We start from the raw sequence: 18,903 nt of genomic DNA, 5'->3' as shown, positions 1-18,903 counted from the left end.
CTTGAAGAACATAAGACTCATTATTTTAATTAATTAATTATTAATTAATTGGTCGGTTCGTTTATTGATATATTCATTTATTAATTGATTCATTCGTGTTTACATTGAACTACGAATCGAAAGACTGACCGGTTGATTAATTAATCGAGGCTGAAACACCGTTTTGGCCATATGACGTAGCAGCTTTAAATGTCGTGCGTCTCCCATAGCTTCCGTTTGGGTGAAGTTTAGGGCAGGGTAAGCGGACTGCTAGGGAAAGGTCCGCTGTAAAAGTGGATTTAGAAATGCGGTTGATTGTTTGCAGCGAGCGCTGACGCTAAACATTTAGGTCGAGGTACAGTATGCGTCATACTTAGGGGGAACACGCGAAGTGGTTAAACCAGCTCTTAATGCGGAAATAAGTAGGCTTCACCGCTTCAGGCGCGGCTTCAGGCTTCTCTTGGAGACCTTTCTGCGCCCCCCCCCCCCCCCCCTCTTCCTCGACTTTCGTCGAGTTTAGAGCCGGTTTAACCATTTCTCCTGTTCCCTCTGAGTATGGCGCATACCATATATGTGCGGGACGTATATGTATATGTTTGTCCATATACAGGTACGGGCACAAACACTTCTCAGAAAGTACGAACTGCAATTGTAGCTGAGAAGGGCTGCCATTGGGGTTGTAATGATTACGCAAAGGCTCCCGCGCATGCCGCGTGACGAGCCGCAGCTTGACGGCTGCCAACTTCTGCGACGGTCGACGAGTGCTGCTGACTGTGTGCTGGCTGCGTATCTCAACTTGTTACGCAGTGGAGGAGGAGCTACTAACCTCGCTTCATGCTCTATACAGTCGTTGAACGCGGAAACGCTTGAACGTGCGTGCCCGTGTAGCACAATAATCGCCCCATTATTTATTTATTTATTTATTTATTTATTTATTTATTTATTTATTTATTTATTCGGTCACCAAAGGCCCTATTTAAGGGGTATTACATGAGGGATGGCGGGGAGTACGGCAGTTATGACAGAAATTATTTTCGATCGCAGTCTTCACTTGAGCGAAACGTTGATTAGTGCTATAGTTGGTAAGGGTTCATAATAAAACAGCGCGAAAGACGACGGACCAGAGAAGGGAGAACACAAAACAAACGCTCCCCTGTGTTCTTGAATTGTGTAAGATATGTTAAGGAATTAAGCGATGTGGCCGCGAAGGTCGTTCCTGTTGAGGGCAGTATACGGAGATAAAAATGATGTTTGGAATGTTATGTTGTGGGTGCGCTGGGGGTAGTAGAAGTTGCGCTTCTTTCCTCTGTCTCCAAGTTTCCTGTGTACGTCCTGTTAGCGCACGCTGTTTAATATGGTAGGGCTGTGACGGGATAAATGATGGGCTGGACGGGTGAACACGTTGTCGGGTGGCAAGCTGTGAAAAAAAAACTTATAATGAAAAAAAAAATAAATAAAAATGAAAACTCACGGCAAGCCGACAAGACGACGCTGTCTGTGCCCCCTCCGATATCCGAATCACGTCATCAGGTGTACTAATGTCGCGTGATCTGTTGGCATCGGCTAAAGGTCATCTGGATCATATCACCCTTTATGAAACCATACCTTCGAGCAGGTTCTCTTGTCACATCCTGTCCTCCGCATTTCCCGTGCACATACAGCTGATGCTCATATTTGTGCCACATCAGTGAATGCCGCTGATTCTTTTTTTTTTCCTGTGCGGACGCAATTTACTTGTAACCATCAAACTACCCGACTAGTGCCCTGCATTACCACCGAATTTATTTTTTACATATTATGCAGTTTCTAGCACAGAAGCGCCTGTCGAGATTTTATTCGGTCCACAATGACGTCCTAAATAAAACGTGCTTTAGAAACTGGCAGATCTGCTCCGGTTTGTGCAAGCCAGTGCAGAAGCACGAGGATTTGATTCCTGTCAACATCGACAGGTGCCGCTGCTAGTTCCGCCACGTGTTGAACCCAGAGGAGCCACGGATAAAACATCTTGTCGCCATCGGATCTCGCGCTAATGAGATTACCGGGCGCTGCCGTGCGCGACGCTGATTTACCATGCCGTCGCCAGGAGGCGCCAGTGAAGCGAGTCATGCTGTCGCCGTGGGCAGCCTAGTACACCTCTGCCGACAGGGGGCGTGTGCTGAGGAGAATGGAGAGGAGGGTCGTGCTAATGGGATTAACGGTGTACGCTTTTGCGTGGCCCAAGCTACAGCGCGTGCAGTCACTCACTGTCGTGACGCAAAAAAAAAAAAGAACCTAGAGCAAAAGAACCTTCAAGCGCGGCTGCATGTTCCTGCGAACGAGATTTGCTCAAGCGCAGGCGACGCGCACGACTTAATAGGAGGTTCAAAAGAGAAGTGGACTTGGTTCGTGGAGTTTGATTAGCTTTTCTCGGCTTGCTTTAGAACACCAGAAAAGAGAAAAAAATCCCGAAAGAAAACAACAGCTGCGGCGCTCTGCCTATCAGTACTGAAGGCGCACGTGGGAGTGGAACAGACAGCACTGACACCAGCAGCAGTGTCAACGTCAACAGGGAGTTCGGCAATCAAAATAACCAAGCGGCGAGTCTAGCACAACCGGCGACTGAACCTCGGGGTTTGTACGAAGTAGCGACAGCGCTCACCCTGCTTCGTTTCTCGGAGCGTTTATTTTTTTTCACATCGTAGGTTTTTCATTTCGACTTGAGACTTCGTACGCCTCGTACAAAAATATTTGCTCAGTTCGTGTTGATAGTTGTGGATGACCATGTAAATTTGAGAGCTATCGTTCACTTTCATCATTTTTTTTTAGATCAGCTGCTGTGAGTTGGGACTTATTTAGCCAGACGAAAAATAGCGTATGCTGTGAGCAGAATCTGTTAATATCATTAGAGCATCGGCTCTTAGTAGCGACAGTTCAGAGAAAAGAAAGTTTTTGAACGAACACACCGAATGAATAGAAAAACAGCTAACTCAAACCTGTAGCTGTCGTGAACAGGGCGGTATCGTGCACTCTGAGTCAGAAATACACAGGCCATCTGATTTCATTCTGGGCCTCGTAAGTAGGATTGTGCATCTTTGGGTTCTGCAAACAGGGAGATATATGCGTGCACTCGTGCATTGTGCCATGGAAAACGTACGTCGTATGTACAGCCAAATCATTCATCGTAGTGCCAGCCACATTGACCGCTTCTCAGTTGAGCCAGTCAATCTTTGAGACACGTATATTTTTGGTGAAAGCTGTACCTTTACATCAGTGTTATCGTTGTTCCACACGGTTCCTCTCTTGTCCTGGCAGACGTTACTGGTGTTCTGTAGTTAGTGCTTAAATTAAGGTAGATGACAAACTTCGTCGACTGTCTACACAGTCAAAAAAGATACGTTGGCGTATGTTCACTGCTTAACCAGGGCGCAAGAAAACGGCGCTCACAACGCACGTACAAGACGAAAATGAACAAAATGAAATTTGGTTTTGGGGGAAAGGAAATGGCGCAGTATCTGTCTCACATATCGGCGGACACCTGAACTGCGCCGTGAGGGAAGGGATAAAGGAGGGAGTGAAAGAAGAAAGGAAGGAAGAGGTGCCGTAGTGGAGGTCTCCGGTAAAATTTCGACCCCCTGTGGATCTTTAACGTGCACTGACATCGCACAGCACACGGGCGCCTATGCGCTTCGCCTCCATGGAAACGCAGCCGCCGCGGTCGGGTTCGAACCCGGGAACTCCGCATCAGTAGCCGAGCGCCCTAACCACTGAACCAATAATAATAATAATGATTGGTTTTTGGGGGCAAAGGAAATGGCGCAGTATCTGCCTCATATATCGTTGGACACCTGAACCGCGCCGTAAGGGAAGGGATACAGGAGTGAGCCACCGCGGCGTGTAAGAGCCGGGGTTCCCGGGTTCGAAATTCGCTGCGGTGGCAGACGTCCAGTTGCAGCGGCATGCGCCTGCGTCACATTAGCTTGCTGCTTGCCAATTACTTTCTGCAAAGACACGTGACGTGTCTCCTATGAGTGTCTCCTATGACGTGTCTCCTATGGTCGACCCGAAGGGCGGAAACTACGTAAATCGCGAGCTAAATGGATGAACGTCAGCACAGATTCGCCTGTCAGCGGCGACGGAGTCATAGTAAAGAACTGCGGGAAACTGCGCTAATGCTGTTTACAGCGGAGACAAGAGCAGCTAATACAATCTGCGAGCCTGCCTGCAACACAACTACAGCACCCGCACTAATTAGCAAACATGCCTTGCTGGACTGCTGTGCTGTCGATGAAGCGTCACCGCCGCTTCTTTTTTTTTTTATCTGCGTTCCATTATTCACATTTATAGCATTCAGCAATTTGAGGAGTGATGCGGTACAGTACAATTTTTTAATTTTTTTTACGTACATACTATTGTGACATTCCGTGTGTGATACGAGGATCCACGTTCGACGGCGCGGCGTAGACGGGGAACCGTGACAGCGGCATCATCAATTGCCCAGCCATGCTCTTTGAGTGACGACCGGAAAAACCGGTCCCGCCGCCGCCCCGGGGAAACAGGCTTTGTCCTCCCCAATTTCCGGTTGCATTCCAGGACAGGGGAGCTGTCAGCGGGCCAGAGCGCGCCGTACCACAGCCGACGCTATGCGAAACCGCGAAGACGACATTCTTTCCCTCCCCCCCTTTGTCGTGGGCTATCGCCGGGAAGGCACCCACAGCTTCCCAGAAGGGCCGCGACGGACACCTGTCATGGCGGACAGGCAGTACTCGCCAAGAATGTGGAAAGAAAGGCGCTAGTGAATTAGCTCCGAAGAGAGAGCCTGTGTATACTCTCACTTGAGAGAGAGTGGTGGCGTTTTTGTTGTTTATTTAGTTTGTATTGTTAACAGACTCTGGGTTCGAGGCTAAGCCCCACCCAAGGGGTGGTCCCCATCTCGCATGTTATTTTGGATTGGAGAATTGATGCTTTGGGCGGGCCACTGGAAATGACCGCCCTTAGTCCTTTGTTAATCAAGTGCTTAAAAGCACATGTAAACGGATGCAGGCGAGTCTGAGCTGGGGCTCCCTGCTTAGCATGTAATGTGATGCTACTTAGGCACTAACCTGCCCGGTCGATGAGTAAAGTAGTGCAGAGTTTGTTCTGTTGTAAAATTATGCTCTGCTGTCATCATCTACAAGCTCGCCTCCTGTTCATCTTCCAAGCCGAACGACACTAGAGGAAGGGTTTGTGAACCATCCTCGAAGAAACGGACGACTATTGAAATTCTACTGCATACACGCTCAGGACGACATCGTTCGCGAAGAGGGCCTTCAGCGCCGAAGCCCGACGGCGTGCAGCTTCTGCCAGCAACCGCTCGAGCCCAACTCCGGAGCCACTCCATCGCCCCCATGAAGTCGTCGGCACGTAAGCTCGGACGCCCCAGCCTCTGATGTATAATCTTAATCATGTGTAATTATTGAATATACCTGTTTTGTTTAAACTGAGCCATACGGTGTCTCTTTGCCTCTCCGTCCCGTGTGGACCTGCGCATTATGGGGGTCATCACACTATGGCAGCTATGCAGGAAGTCCCTGGATCCCGCTCATAACATTACGAATGGCACATCGTTGTTACTGCACGGCTACTTCGCTAAAATTCCCGATTAACGCGTATAAACTACACGGGCTTTAAGCAATGCCAATGACCGCACAGGGCCGCTTTGATAGTTCCTGGGACGATTTTTCCGCGTTTTGCTCTGCTTTTTTAGCTTACTTCAGTATTCCTATTACCATATTCTATTTTACAATGCTAACCGGTAATCTTTCATGCGGTAACCGAGAATTAGCTTAATGAGACGCAGAAATTCCTATTTGTAAAGCCGGATGCTGTGCGAGGTCAGTGCACGATAAAGATTTCCTGGCAGTTGAAATTATTCAGGAGCCTTCCACTACGGCACACCTCTTCCTTCCTTTCTTCTTTCACTCGCTTCTTTATCCCTTCCCCCTTTTTCTTAATACGTGTTTATTTCTGCATAATATAGGCCTAGCCTTGCGGCAGAAATGAGGGGCTTCATGGGGGACCCCTAAACCCCTTACGGCGGGGTTTAGGGGTCCACTGAAAAGCGAAACAGTTACCGTGGCATCTCATTTCCTGATAGCCAATTTTGCTTAATGCAGGGAGGGTGAAGGGGGTGTGACTGCTGAGTCTTCTTCTTTAAAACCTGAGTTGAGAGATAATTGATAATTGGTTTTGGGGGAAAGGAAATGGCGCAGTATCTGTCTCATATATCGTTGGACACCGGGATAAAGGAGGGAGTGAAAGAAGAAAGGAAGAGAGAGGTGCCGTAGTGGAGGGCTCCGGAATAATTTCGACCACCTGGGGATCTTTAACGTGCACTGACATCGCACAGCACACGGGCGCCTTAGCCTTTCGCCTACATAAAAATTAATGTGTATTAGCCCAGCTAATCCACGACATACCAAGCGAAAGCGAGATTGAGATCTCCAGTTGCCAGCGGAGCCGGTTGTGCGCCTTTGCTTTCCTGAAAATAAACGGTCCCTGCAAAGTTGTCAACGCCAATGAACTCTATGAACGCCGTTGGCTCACTTGTTTTGTTTGGTTTTTGAGGAAAGGAAGTGGCACAGTAACCGTCTCACATATCTCGATGGACACCCGAACCGCGCCGTAAAGGAAGGGATAAAGGAGGGAGAGAAAGAGGGAGGGAGAGAGGAAACTGAAAATCGAAAGTTGGATTTTGAGGAAAGGCACGGCGCTGCGCAGCGGCGGAACACGTGTGGCTCGGTCCTACTAGTGGCGCATGCGCACTAGGGACTAGGGAGAGAGAAACTGTGCCGTGCGTGACGTCGCTCGTGCTCCGACATATACTGTGGCCAGTAGTTGATCAGCGACAATTATCCAACATTCTAAACGCTACTACACTGTTGCGCGCACACAAGCGTGGCAACCCGACCCGCGTCTGCGCTGCTTAGAGATAGCTCAGTTAATGCTTCTTTTTTGGTCCCTTATACAAGTTTTCTCATTATACACGCGCGTAACGCCGCGGCTCCTATCCTGCGTATTTTTTAAATCTTCCCATGCCGAGCTCTCACCAGCGGCGCAGCGCCCTGGCCGCAATTCCCGCCGAACGGCATGGCATCGCTGGACCGTTGAACAGTTGCTTTCGTTTTTCAATCGGCAGTCGGCGAAGCGCGCGGCTAGGCCCTGTCTTACCGAAGCCACGTAGCTGCGTAAAAGCTCCAGCAGAGTTTCTGTTCAGCCAATCCCGGCAGGGAGCGTAATCCTAGAGCACTCACTCCGCTGTGTTTGTGTTAGAATTTGTGTCCTCTGGGACTATTCTTTCTACTTTATTTTTTCAAACTCTCTTTGCAAAGAGAACGCTTGCTGTTTCATTGTTATTCGTCGGTGTGTGCTTGAACTGCCGTCGTGAAACTTCTACCTGCCTGCAGCCTTCCGGGCCAATACTGTTCCTCCTTTTTGTTATCGCCTCATAGGGGCACTGACAACGACAGCGAATATTTGTTCTTTGAAAAAAAAAATTCATTCTATGTTTCCTTCTCGGTATGTTGAGGCACGATCACCATTTTGCAATAAATGACAGAATAGCATAGCCTCCGGGATCAGCGTTTAAAAGGTGTGCCTACGCACCGCTGTTTAGTTGCGAAATCGGCCGATGATGGCGACACCTGCTTTTAATTTTGGGGGTTCTAGCTTGTCAAATCTTCGCATTTTCAGTGACAGCAGCAGCCTCTGTCGTTAGAAAACAGTAACCAGTCTATTCAGGCCTACTTAAATTTTTTTGCCAGGATCTAAAGGGATACTGGACACAATACAGATCACAGTGCTTGAATGCTGTACGGCATTACTGGACGCTCATCCCCTTGCGATTCAATGTTTTAGGCATTAACGGTGGCTGAGTGCCCTATGCTGTTCTCTCGTTGAACATGAATGCCTAACGCCCTTGGGTGAAGGCTAACTGGAAAAACGACCGTTTATACTGAAATTTCGTCTGTCTGCTGCAAGTGGCGGGACAGTCGCTAACCTCCGAATATTTTAACCAATGAGACCGCCAGATTTCGATACATGGGCTCTGGATTCAAGCCTCACTGCTGGTGTGAGTAGTCAGCTCGGCTCTGATATCGGTCAGGAGAGCCAGCGTGTACATTATAATCCACAGCACCGCGTCACTGCGTGGAAGCTGCGTCCTAATCCACGTCGTCGGCAGCGCCAACGGGCGCAGGTGGAACCAGGTTGTAGTGTTCCAACGTGGCCTCCGCGATCATGCGCGCTGCCGGAGCTGATCGCGGAGACCACGGTTCTAACCAGGCCTCACCACTGCGAAGACTGCGTGGTTATTGTATGTTCAAGTTTAATCATCATAGTCTTCAGCTGTGGCAATGACATGGCAAGTTATGATCACTGCAGCTCATGAGCCTCCGCCATTGTTCCTCATTAGCCCTGTCCTGAACCGGCGACGGCTGCTCCACCCCAACAATCCTCCTCACTTCTTCTACCCTCCCGACTACCTCCCGTCCCCTGTCCATAGGCCCTCAGTCTTCATTCAATTGGAATCCACTCTGTTACACTAAGAAACCATCGATTGTGTTTTCTAACCATTACACATCCCGCCGCCGAGGGCCCTTTCCTCACCTGTAGTCGGATACAACTCAAGAACGAAGCGGCTTTCCCCCGTCAAAGGAGCCCCTTCCAGCCAATGGCATCGGCCGATTCTCAAGACCCTGCTAGCGTCACAGTGCAGGCAGCGGCAGATGAAAGGGGGATAACACTTTCCCTCCATTATAACCCCCCTCTGCATTGTCGCGCCGCTCCCTGCATTCTCACTCTAGCAAGGTCATGAGAATCGGCCGACGCCATTGGCTGGAAGAGAGTCCTTCGACGGGGAAAAGCCGCTTCGTTCTTGAGTTGTATACGGCTATACACGTTAGCTAAGACATCATTAACTCGCGTGTTTTTTTTCCCTGGCCTACTCCAAATTACATCTTTGCTGAGTATTTTTTTATTTACATGGACAGAGTACAGGTTGAATTCTGACGACGTCCCAACGTTGCTCGTAGGTTAGTTCAGTTTGTTCCAAGAAAAATGGCACTCAGTACGAGATTTGTTCAAAACTAAGGGGCCACTCATGCTCTGCGCTGAAAATTTAAGGCCAATGGCTTCTCCTTGTTCTTCTTAAAACATGGCACATACCCACAGGGTGGGGGGGGGGGGGGGGGGGGGGATTGGCCAAGGTGTAGGGGCATAATTAAGGTAGGTAGGTAGGTAGGTAGGTAGCCCACAGACATTGCTGGCACATACCCACTGCGGGGGAGTGGCCAGGAGACAGGCGGTTAATTGCTGGATGCAGGAAAGTTTTGACGGGAAAAGGAGTGGTAATAGTAAAGTAGTCTGATAGATTGGAAGACGGAAGGACAGGGGTCCAGTTAACTTGGAGATCGAAGACGGGACAATGGCTTAATGTGCATAATAGTATACAATACCTGTATTGTTTCAATGTCGTATTGACTGAGAGCGGGAAAAAGAAATTAGAATGGGAGTCGGTGCGTTTCTTGAAGGAAATTTTGCACAGCAGAGCGCACACTCCTGTCGCTTCGTCCACACAAGGAAATTCCAAAGGGCTCTCCAGCACGCTCTCTTCGAAACGCTGCACAGATTGAGAAAAAAAGAAAGAAAGCCCGGGATAAGTGCACCTTTCGAGATAACGGGAGGCGGCCGTGCGCGATTCGAAGTTCTGGATTGAATTCGCCGAACTCGCTAGCGGTGAGATTCGTCGTCCCTCGATCAGCTACATTTCAATTTGCCCGACGCATTTTCTTCCTCGATCTCCTCGTATTCAATTTGTTTTGCGCGCGCGCGGTGGTACTGAATAGGGCAAAGAAAAAAAAGGTAAAAATGTTCGAAGTGGATGGAATCAGTTTCATTTATTTTTTCTGTCTCTCTCTATCAGGCAGTGCAAATTGGCAATTTCGCGCTCTGGCAGCCCGAAGAGGTTGTTTGGAAATGTCAAACCGGGAGAAAAGAAAAAGGTATCCTTATTGCGAATTGTCGTATCTGATTCGTTTCGGATAACGGAAGAAGGGTTGCTAGAAGGAAGGGCCACAAGGTTTGTCTCGGGCGCAATCGATGGCGCCGCTTATTCATACGCAAAAAAAGGTCAGCTCAGAGGAATTCCTTGTGTATAGTCGGACGTCGTTTGCGTCTGCAATGGAGCTGCGCCCACATTCATCCTGACCGCCACACACACTGTTCCTTCACGGCGAGGAAAGAGTCCGTTACAAGTCCGGCTTTCTCGGGCAAAAATTTTGAAAATAAAAAAAAATTGTAAGACACTGTTATGGAAATACTGAAGCTAATGGCCCGTTATTCTGACATGTAGCAATATCTTTCTTTTAAAGTGTTTCCAGCGATCGCATCGAACAGTTAAGACGACCACAGAAAAGCAATGGGAAACGCTTTTGGCGATGGCAAAAACGTTAATACCAAAAAAAGAAAGCAAGCCTTCCGTCGGTGATCTGCGGATATATAGATTGTTATAGTGAAATCTTGCATTATATGAACAATTGCGCTCATAAATGCCCCCCCCCCCCCCCCCCCCAAAAAAAAAAATGCTTCTGTCCAGAGTTGCTGGGTACGTTAAACCTTTTGTTATTCCCTAAAAAGAAGCTAACAACCGGCGAAAACATAAGCGCGATAACTTTGATGTGTCTGACCAGTTTATAGAAGTGAGGTATTAAAACATTTATTTCGATAACTACTGCGATCAATCAACGATTGCCGGCCATGAGTTTTCCCGGCAGCTACCTTTTTATTATTATTATATTTGTGGGATACTATAGCCGCGTACAGCTGTGCCCAGCGCAGTACGTTCGCCACTACATATGTCGAAATTGTTTGCCTTATTCCCAGCGCTATGCGTAGCTTCTCTTAGCATAGAAAATGTGCGTCATTGTGGTTTTTCCCTGACACCCCTTAGCGAGGGCGTGCCCCCTTTGTAGTAACCAGCCCGACGGCGTATTGATCCAGACGTGCTTTACCCACACAAGTTATGGCCTTTTGACAATATAGGAAAAGGTCGGGGTAGTTGAACTGGTTAGGTCGTTGCTGTTTCCCGCTCGCTGACTAATTTATTGGATTTGTCGTATTTTCCGTTACGTCGCCTTGGCTGGTACGTCACTCACTATTACACCAACAGTTGTGGCGCAAAAATGAACTCAGTACAAATTATTTCGAAACGTTGCAGAATGTTGCAGAAAAAAAATCAGGGGGCACTTTGTTGACCTAAAGTGCGGTGAAGCGGAAGTCTCTAGCGCGGTGTTGCTGCTTGTGTCACTGATGTGTGGTTAAGATGTTAATTAAGTACACATCTGTTTGTGAATCTTAAATGCTGGAGACACTGGAGGGCGTTTGGGAGGCAGCCATCTGATTCGACGCCTTTCTGCAAACACTCTGAAGCGTCCTAGACAAGAACTACATATGCGTTGGCAGTTTGGAATACCTTTCAAATGTCACGCGTAAGAAATTGCTAAAAAATTTGATTGACTGCGTCTTCCCTGAGTCATTATATCGATCTCTGTATAGTGGAGGCCAAGGAGGAAATGTTTTAAAAAGAGTAAGGAAAATGGTGGTGCCAGCGGGTGTGAAGACGTTTTTCTTCAAGCTTCACAGTGGTACGTTGCCGGTTAAAACATGGATGGAGGAGAAGGGATTGTTTTTACCATAGGGTGTTGACTGCTTGTGGCGTGACAAACCAGAGTTAATAGAACACGTCTTTATTGATTGCTGGGATGCGCTGCTCTTTTGGGACGTGCTCCAGCGTACAATAAAGAAAGACTTACCCTTGACGCCGTATTATGGGATACTATTCCTGGACGTTGAGCCGGATCTTTATAAATACGATGTAGTTTTCCTTCTTGGCCTGCACAGCATTTGGCGAAGCAGGATGGCTGTACGACACTGCGATGAAGATGCGCGCTCTGTCCGAGATTAATTCAAAGAAAACATATTTAAGCTGCGTGAAGTGTACAAGGAGCTATGCTTTGGAGATGAGTTATCGAGTTGATGGGAGAGGTGTGTTCTTTGAAACAGTTTTGATTTTCTCACGTGAGTGAAACGCACGTCCGCTCATAATGTTTGAGAATGTAACGCAGAACATGTTTGTGATCTGTTGTGAACTGTCGAAACAGGCAATGAAGCCAAAAAGAGGCAGGAAGTAGTGTGGTCGCTAGTACGCTCAGCTGCGGAACGGAAGGATGGTGGTTCGAATCCCATCGTGCACAAAGATCTTTTTTTCTTATCGACTTGAAGAGTGTTACGGACGGACGGACGGGTGGACGGACACCGCGAGTATGAGCCATTAAAGGCTTTCGCCTTAATATTTGAGGGACACTTAAGCTCTTTCCTAAGGGAATGACGCGAAAGCATTAATGTCTTAAAGCCCATATATCCAACATGCGGAACTGCTCCTTGTCGGCTGTACATTCATAGAACACTGGGGGTCCTCATACCACTCCTGGCGCAGTGGTACAGCGGTTAAGCGATGCGCCACTGCACTGAGCTGGCAGGTGCTGCCACCTGTGGGGGCTTGCGCGAGCCAGGTCGCTCTTCGCGAGCGACCAATCATTAATTTAACTGCCACCTGCCACGGTGGGCAGTTTGCGCACAATCCGGTGGGCAGGTTGTGATGACGCCCTAAGGTCACGTGACCTAGGTGGTCCACCTATGTTGTTTCGCCGGGGATTTTTCGCTCACAAAGCCGACGACGCCGGATTTCCTGCAGAACGGCAGCCTTAGCCCGGTAGCACAGATGGTCCGGCCAATATTGGATATGCATTGGCAAAGGTCGGCCCTACGAATGACCATTCACTTCCAATATTGGGCCGACTAACTGGGGTGCTTGGGTAACGATATCGGGTCAAAATTTGTACCGTGATATTAGTTGCCATTTATGTCAAAGCGTTCGAAAGCAGTAACAGGAGACTGCGGTTTATTTAAATGCTGTGGGAGCTCCTACAGAATACAGGGATTTAACACAGCGCGATCCGCTTCCTCGGGGACCCATCTCAGCCTGCGCAGTTGCCGTAGCAGCGTTTGCCGATTTGACGAGTCAGAGAATGCAACCACGCCCATCTGAATATGTTGGCCCTGTGGACACTTCCGGAATACGGGCCACTACAGTTGCCCTTTTACAATTTTCCTGAACTTTTTTGACTGCAGCTTTTGTTCCCTTACAAAAATTTCTTTGCACGGTCTGTAGACGGTCCTCAGACTTCTGTCTATAAAGTCTATAGTCTCTCTACAGACAAACCCTACAGTATAGTCTATAGGCAATACAAATCCTACAGACAGTCTATAGACAATATATAGATTTATGACTGTACACATTTAGTAGGCTTTTGTCTATAGACAGTCTATAGATTATTAATAGACAAAAAGAAACATCTATAGGAAAGCAACATAGAGCCTATACGAAGTCTATAGGCTGTCTGTAGACCATTTTGTAAGGATTAGATTGTGTGGTACATGTCCTTAACGAAAGCTGATCATTACCCTCCAGTTTACTAGAAGTTGACGTGAACTGAGCGCGCCCTACATCTAGAGCGGTCATGTGCCAAACTTGTTCTTGTTACTATTTCTTTTTTTTTTGCAGATTCATTACGTTTACTCTGTCTCCTACTAAATCAGAGCTCTGGTCACTAAGGTCACGGGCTATAGAGGCTAATCATAGCAGGGTGATAGAAAGGATAGGAAAAGCGAACTATTACAAAATTTGATTCCTTCAAGGTCTGCATTCTCACTAGCTACAAGGGGAGTGTGGGAGTCATCGCATATCACCTGCTACGATGTCGCTTGATGCTCAGAAAGCGCCCTGCACAACTATTATCGTAAATTATAAAAATAAGTCTGCTTCTAGGCTGAATTTCTTTACATATACCCAACAATTGTTGACAAAATCATTTGTGAACGGGAAAGAGTTCATAATTACAACTTTTTCATATATTGTAAGGTTTCACTGCAGCAATCAATATATCCGCAGATCTCCCGTCGGAAGGCTTGCATTTTTTTTGGTATTAACGTTTTTGCCATCGTGAAAGGCATTTCCCATTGGTTTTCTATGCAAGTCTTAAAACTGCTCGATGCGAGAGACGGAAAAACTTTAAAACAAAGTTTTTGCTATATACCGGAAGAATGGACCATTGCGTTAAATATTTACGTAACAGTACCTTACATTTTTCAATATTCAAAGTTGTGGTTCAAGAGAGTTGGACATGTAGTTTTGAATTCTCCACTAGACAAGACGGTACACGCCTCCAGTCGCAGTCATCGTCTTAATGTCAGCCATAAGGCACTCCCGGGTCTTAGACGCCGACGCGGCATAAGTTCAAGCACAATAGAGGCAAGCGCTGTCGTACAAGGCACGCAGTCACATACATACACTGTTTACCCGATGCCCTGTCAGCAGCGGACGTAAAATGTTCCGGACTCCTCGAACGCATTCGGCACAACAGCTTTCCATCTCCCCTTTTCCTCCTTCACTTCTCGCACCCAACCTCCACGATGGGCTCAAACGTCGCGTCGAGTTTGCTCTGCACACAGCGCAAAGACCTGACGCAATCCGCCTCGCTGGTCTGCCTGCCCCCCCCCCCCCCCCCCCCCCCCCTGCATCGTATTCCTTGCGCAAACTTACCTACGGAATTTCCCATTTCCCTAGGCACTGCATCGGAACAGCGCAATCGATGCAAACACGCCCCTCCACTCCACCCGTCCAGCGCCTCCTTGCCGGTGATCTCCGAAAGTTCGTTATTCGCATAGTCCTTTTGTACAGCTTCGTTATAACGGGTTGTACGTAGCATATATAGAAGGCCCGCATGGAAATCGGGACTTTCGGAGACGACAGGGAGCCTTAAATCTCTTTTCCCCCTCCTCCTCCTCCTCCGCACCCTCTTCTTCTACCCGTCGCCCGCGTATATAGGCCACATGTGTGGCTGGCTGCGGGAAGGCAGAAACCGCCGTCTTTCGTCTGTGGATTAGAGCGGGGATTCCCGGGGCTAATCCTCCTTTATTAGACGGCTCTCACCCGCTCGTTCCCTTTGCGAAGACGTTTTCGTGTGCGCCGGGTTTCGCCGGCGGGCTGCGGGTTATTGCGGTGGAGACGGGCGAATGTTTGGTCGGGCCGCTCGCAAAGTCGCTTCGATTCGAGAGCTCAAGTTTCCAACTCGCCAGAAATACGCTGTCGCGTGTCCACTACGTCCCGTGGTGTGCTCATTTCCCGCTAGCTAATGCGTGGAGTAAGTTTGGTCTTGCTTCATCATCTGTTCTGACACTCGTAATCTTCAAAGGCTGTCAGTCGAGATGTCTTAACGCGACAGCTTTAAACAGATCGTGGTTCAGAAAATGCGGCGTCGTCGTTGACCGTAAGCGAAAAATCCACCCAAAATATCCAGAGAAGCAACCTAGGAGGCGGGTGGGCCACCTAGGTCACGTAACCTTGTAGCGTCATCACAACCTGCCCATTGGATTGTGAGCAAACTGTGTCCTGTGGCAGGTGGCAGTTAAATAATTCACCGCTGACATTGTTATGCAAAAAAAAACGCTCTTCTAATTCAAAAAGCCTGGCAAAACCATAATCTTGACACTATTATTGTAGACCACACGTCACTGTATTCTCTGTATGCCTGTGTGCATCCGTATTTGCTCTTCTTAGCGCGTGTACGAAATAGTTTGCTACCGTGCGTTATCAGTGGAATTCAGCCCTTTTCGCATCTTTATTTTGCCCACTCAGTGCAGTGTGTTTCTGACTGTCGCACCGTTGTCTGAAGCGTTGTGTGTGATATAGTTTGCCTGATTCTGTCGAATATGAATGAATGAATGTGCTTACACATTCGCACGTGCACTCGCTGGAATCGATCGCCCATTTGCCTGTAACATGAAGTTTATAACCGCCTGAACACTGATTGACACTTTGAAGCCTTTCAGTGGTCAGCACTATATCATTCATAAGATAGCGAACGTCCATTTCACAGCGCAGGTATCTCCCGTTGATACCAGTTAGTTTAATTCCGCGCCAGCCGAAGCCACCCTATACCCACAGCAAATTTCCTAACCTCACCTCCTCTCCTGACTCGCCACTGATCACCAGTGAATAGAAATGACGAACCACTGACAAAAGTGTTGGGGCAATTGAATCTTTTTATTTTGGTCTCTATTTCTTATCCACTGCCACCGCTGCGTGCAAGGTCATTGTTCGTGAAGAAATAGCGAGGCGGCGAAAGTTTTTATACAAACTAACTTTACCGACTCGAAACTCAAAAACTGTCATCTCATTTAACTCTTTGTCGAAAAGGCACTAGCCTGCAACCGTGATCAGGTATAGGTTTTCATGTGAAACGGAGTTTCGCGAGCATATCGTTATGTTTTGTGTCTGCGGCTGGCCTAAATAATTACGCCGTCAAAGTCCATGGTAGAGGGAAGGTAGGCAGATGGTTTCTTGACACTCATAACGTGAACAAGGGAGAGGATCCTCTCTCTTGTTCTTTCTTCTCTGTACAGTTTATAGACTGTCCATAGATTGGTTTATGGTTTATGGTGGTTTAACGGCCCAAAGCGACTCAGGCTATGAGGGACGCCGTAGTGGAGGGCTCCGGAAATTTCGACCACCTGGGTTCTTAAACGTGCACTGATATCGCACAGTACACGGGCCTCTGGAATTTCGCCTCCATCGAAATTCGACCGCCGTGGCCGGGATCGAACCCGCGCCTTTCGGGTCGGCAGCCGAGCGCCATAGCTAGACTGTCCATAGACTTCTTTCTGTAAATTATATAGGCCCTCTATAGACGAACCCTAAAGACCAGTCTATAGGCGATACAAATGATACAGACAGTCTATAGACAACGTATAGATTTATGGTCTTGCACTTTTAGTAGAATTTTGTCTGTAGACTATGAGTCGGCATTTTTTATAAGGGGAAAGCCGGATTCCTCTTCTCGAAACGTTGACAAGCACCCCGAAGCTTTCCGGGCCCCTCGCTTGTTCACCTTTTGTAAGTCATCAAAAAGCGCGTGGCTAGCCGCTTGGTCTCCGGTTTGAACAAACATTTCGTGAAATTTCATTCGACCGTTTAAAGAAGCAGTCCCTACACTGTAAACACAAATACGCCCATATGGGAGCAAAAAGGTAGTAGGCTGTCCTCTTGCGCACTTACTTTTATAAATGGGAGTGGGCACAGGTTACTACCTTTTGACTTTTGTTTTAAAATGCACACCCTTGAATGCTGTGTGTACGCTTTGCATCCTGGAGGTCCTCCGGCAGAAGTTTTCTCATCATCCCTTTATTTTCGTCGTTTGTCGCAGGGTGCACGCCTGTCTGTTGCTTCCTGACTCTGCCGCCACGCACAAGACCACGGCTGAGCACACTCCGACGGCTCGTCGTCGACTGCAGCTGTTGAACAGCGCCAGCCGCGTCGGAGCATAAATTCTGAAGGGATAAAGAGCAGGGCGGGGAAAAGGTAGCAGGCGGTAAGCGAGGACAAAGGAGCGAAGGGAAGACAGGAAGAAGATCACGGGAGCAGAGAGAGAAGAGGAGGCCACCCGTTTCGGGAACGTCCCACGGGGCGGCGCCAGGGAGGCGCGCCCCCGTCGCCATGGCAACGGACGCCCATGGCTCCCCCGCTAGCGCCGAGTCCCGATGCACGGCTGCGGCTCCGGTCAACCGGCGGGATCAGCGGGAAGCACCGGCTGTTTCTGGCAGAGCGCCGGTCCGGAGGACTGCGGTCAGTTAGCATGACCGCCACCTCACGGAGGGGCAGCAGCGTCTGGAGCGAGGCCGCTTGGGACCAATGCCGTGGACTCGCAGCGAGCCGAGTTTGCGATCGTCGCTCAACAGTACGCAAGAATGCTACCTGCTGATTGTCAACGTCTACACGTGATCGCCGCCGACTACGCGTGACGTCAGCTGTCGAGGTTGGTTCTGTTTACTTCTTGTTTTGATTATTTTATTAGTCTTGCATCCGTGTCGGAGCTGGCGGGCTATCGTAGGTGATGGCTTCAGAAAACTGGGCGTGATGAAAATCCGGTCCCACGCGGGCATACCTTAGAGTCCCGTGTGCTTTTTAGCGTTCATTTTATGTCCGAAAGCGCTGCAACTTTTCCAAATTCCGATACTCGAGCGGCAGCCGTCTGTTGACAAAGTGTACAGGCGTATTTTTTCTTGTACGTTTTTATTTCGCCAGTATAGACCAGCATCCGTGCTCACATCCCATGAACTCGACGAGTGAACAAGTTATTAGTGGACAAGTTATTTATTCTCAACCCCCATTTAGGGAAGTCAATCCAGCATTATTTCTGGCTAACCTCTTTGCCACTCCTTTTTTCTTCCCCCCCTGCGTCCGAAATCGACGCCTGAACTGCGAGTAGACGCCGCAGGAAGAGGAGTTGAACGGGTGGAGCTTACTTGGGATCAGCTTTAAAAATCAGCTGCCGTTCTTTATCGCGCATTAAAATCGCCGTATCCGTGGGTTATTTATTCTTGCTTCGCCTCAAATGAAAAGTGGCGTCCGCGACAGGATAATAATAATAATAATTGGTTTTTTGGGGAAAGGAAATGGCGAAGTATCTGTCTCATATATCGTTGGACACCTGAACCGAGCCGTAAGGGAAGGGATAAAGGAGGGAGTGAAAGAAGAGAGGAACAAATAGGTCCGTAGTGGAGGGCTCCGGAATAATTTCGACCACCTGGGGATCTTTAACGTGCACTGACATCGCACAGCACACGGGCGCCTTAGCGTTTTTCCTCCATAAAAACGCAGCCGCCGCGGTCGGGTTCGAACCCGGGAACTCCGGATCAGTAGTCGAGCGCCCTAACCACTGAGCCACCGCGGCGGGGCCCGTTTGGAAGCGATGGCTCGGGGTTTCGAACACCGGACGTCCCGTACGCGAGGCG

The 18,903-nt window shown here is 48.6% G+C and overlaps 1 protein-coding gene across 4 annotated transcripts in view; it reads left to right on the top strand.

Annotated features, from left to right (window-relative positions):
- Positions 1-18,903, top strand: part of LOC144102066 (extracellular serine/threonine protein CG31145) — a 250,432-nt gene that overhangs the window by 120,329 nt on the left and 111,200 nt on the right. For all 4 annotated transcript variants that reach the window (XM_077635340.1, XM_077635341.1, XM_077635342.1 and 1 more), the window contains one exon: positions 17,316-17,924. The gene's annotated coding sequence lies outside the window, so the exon portion shown is untranslated. The remainder of the gene's footprint in view (positions 1-17,315; positions 17,925-18,903) is intronic.

This window comes from Amblyomma americanum, chromosome 8 (assembly GCF_052857255.1).
Source record: "Amblyomma americanum isolate KBUSLIRL-KWMA chromosome 8, ASM5285725v1, whole genome shotgun sequence".
NCBI lineage: Eukaryota > Metazoa > Arthropoda > Arachnida > Ixodida > Ixodidae > Amblyomma > Amblyomma americanum.
This window is presented reverse-complemented; position numbering and strand designations above follow the sequence as displayed.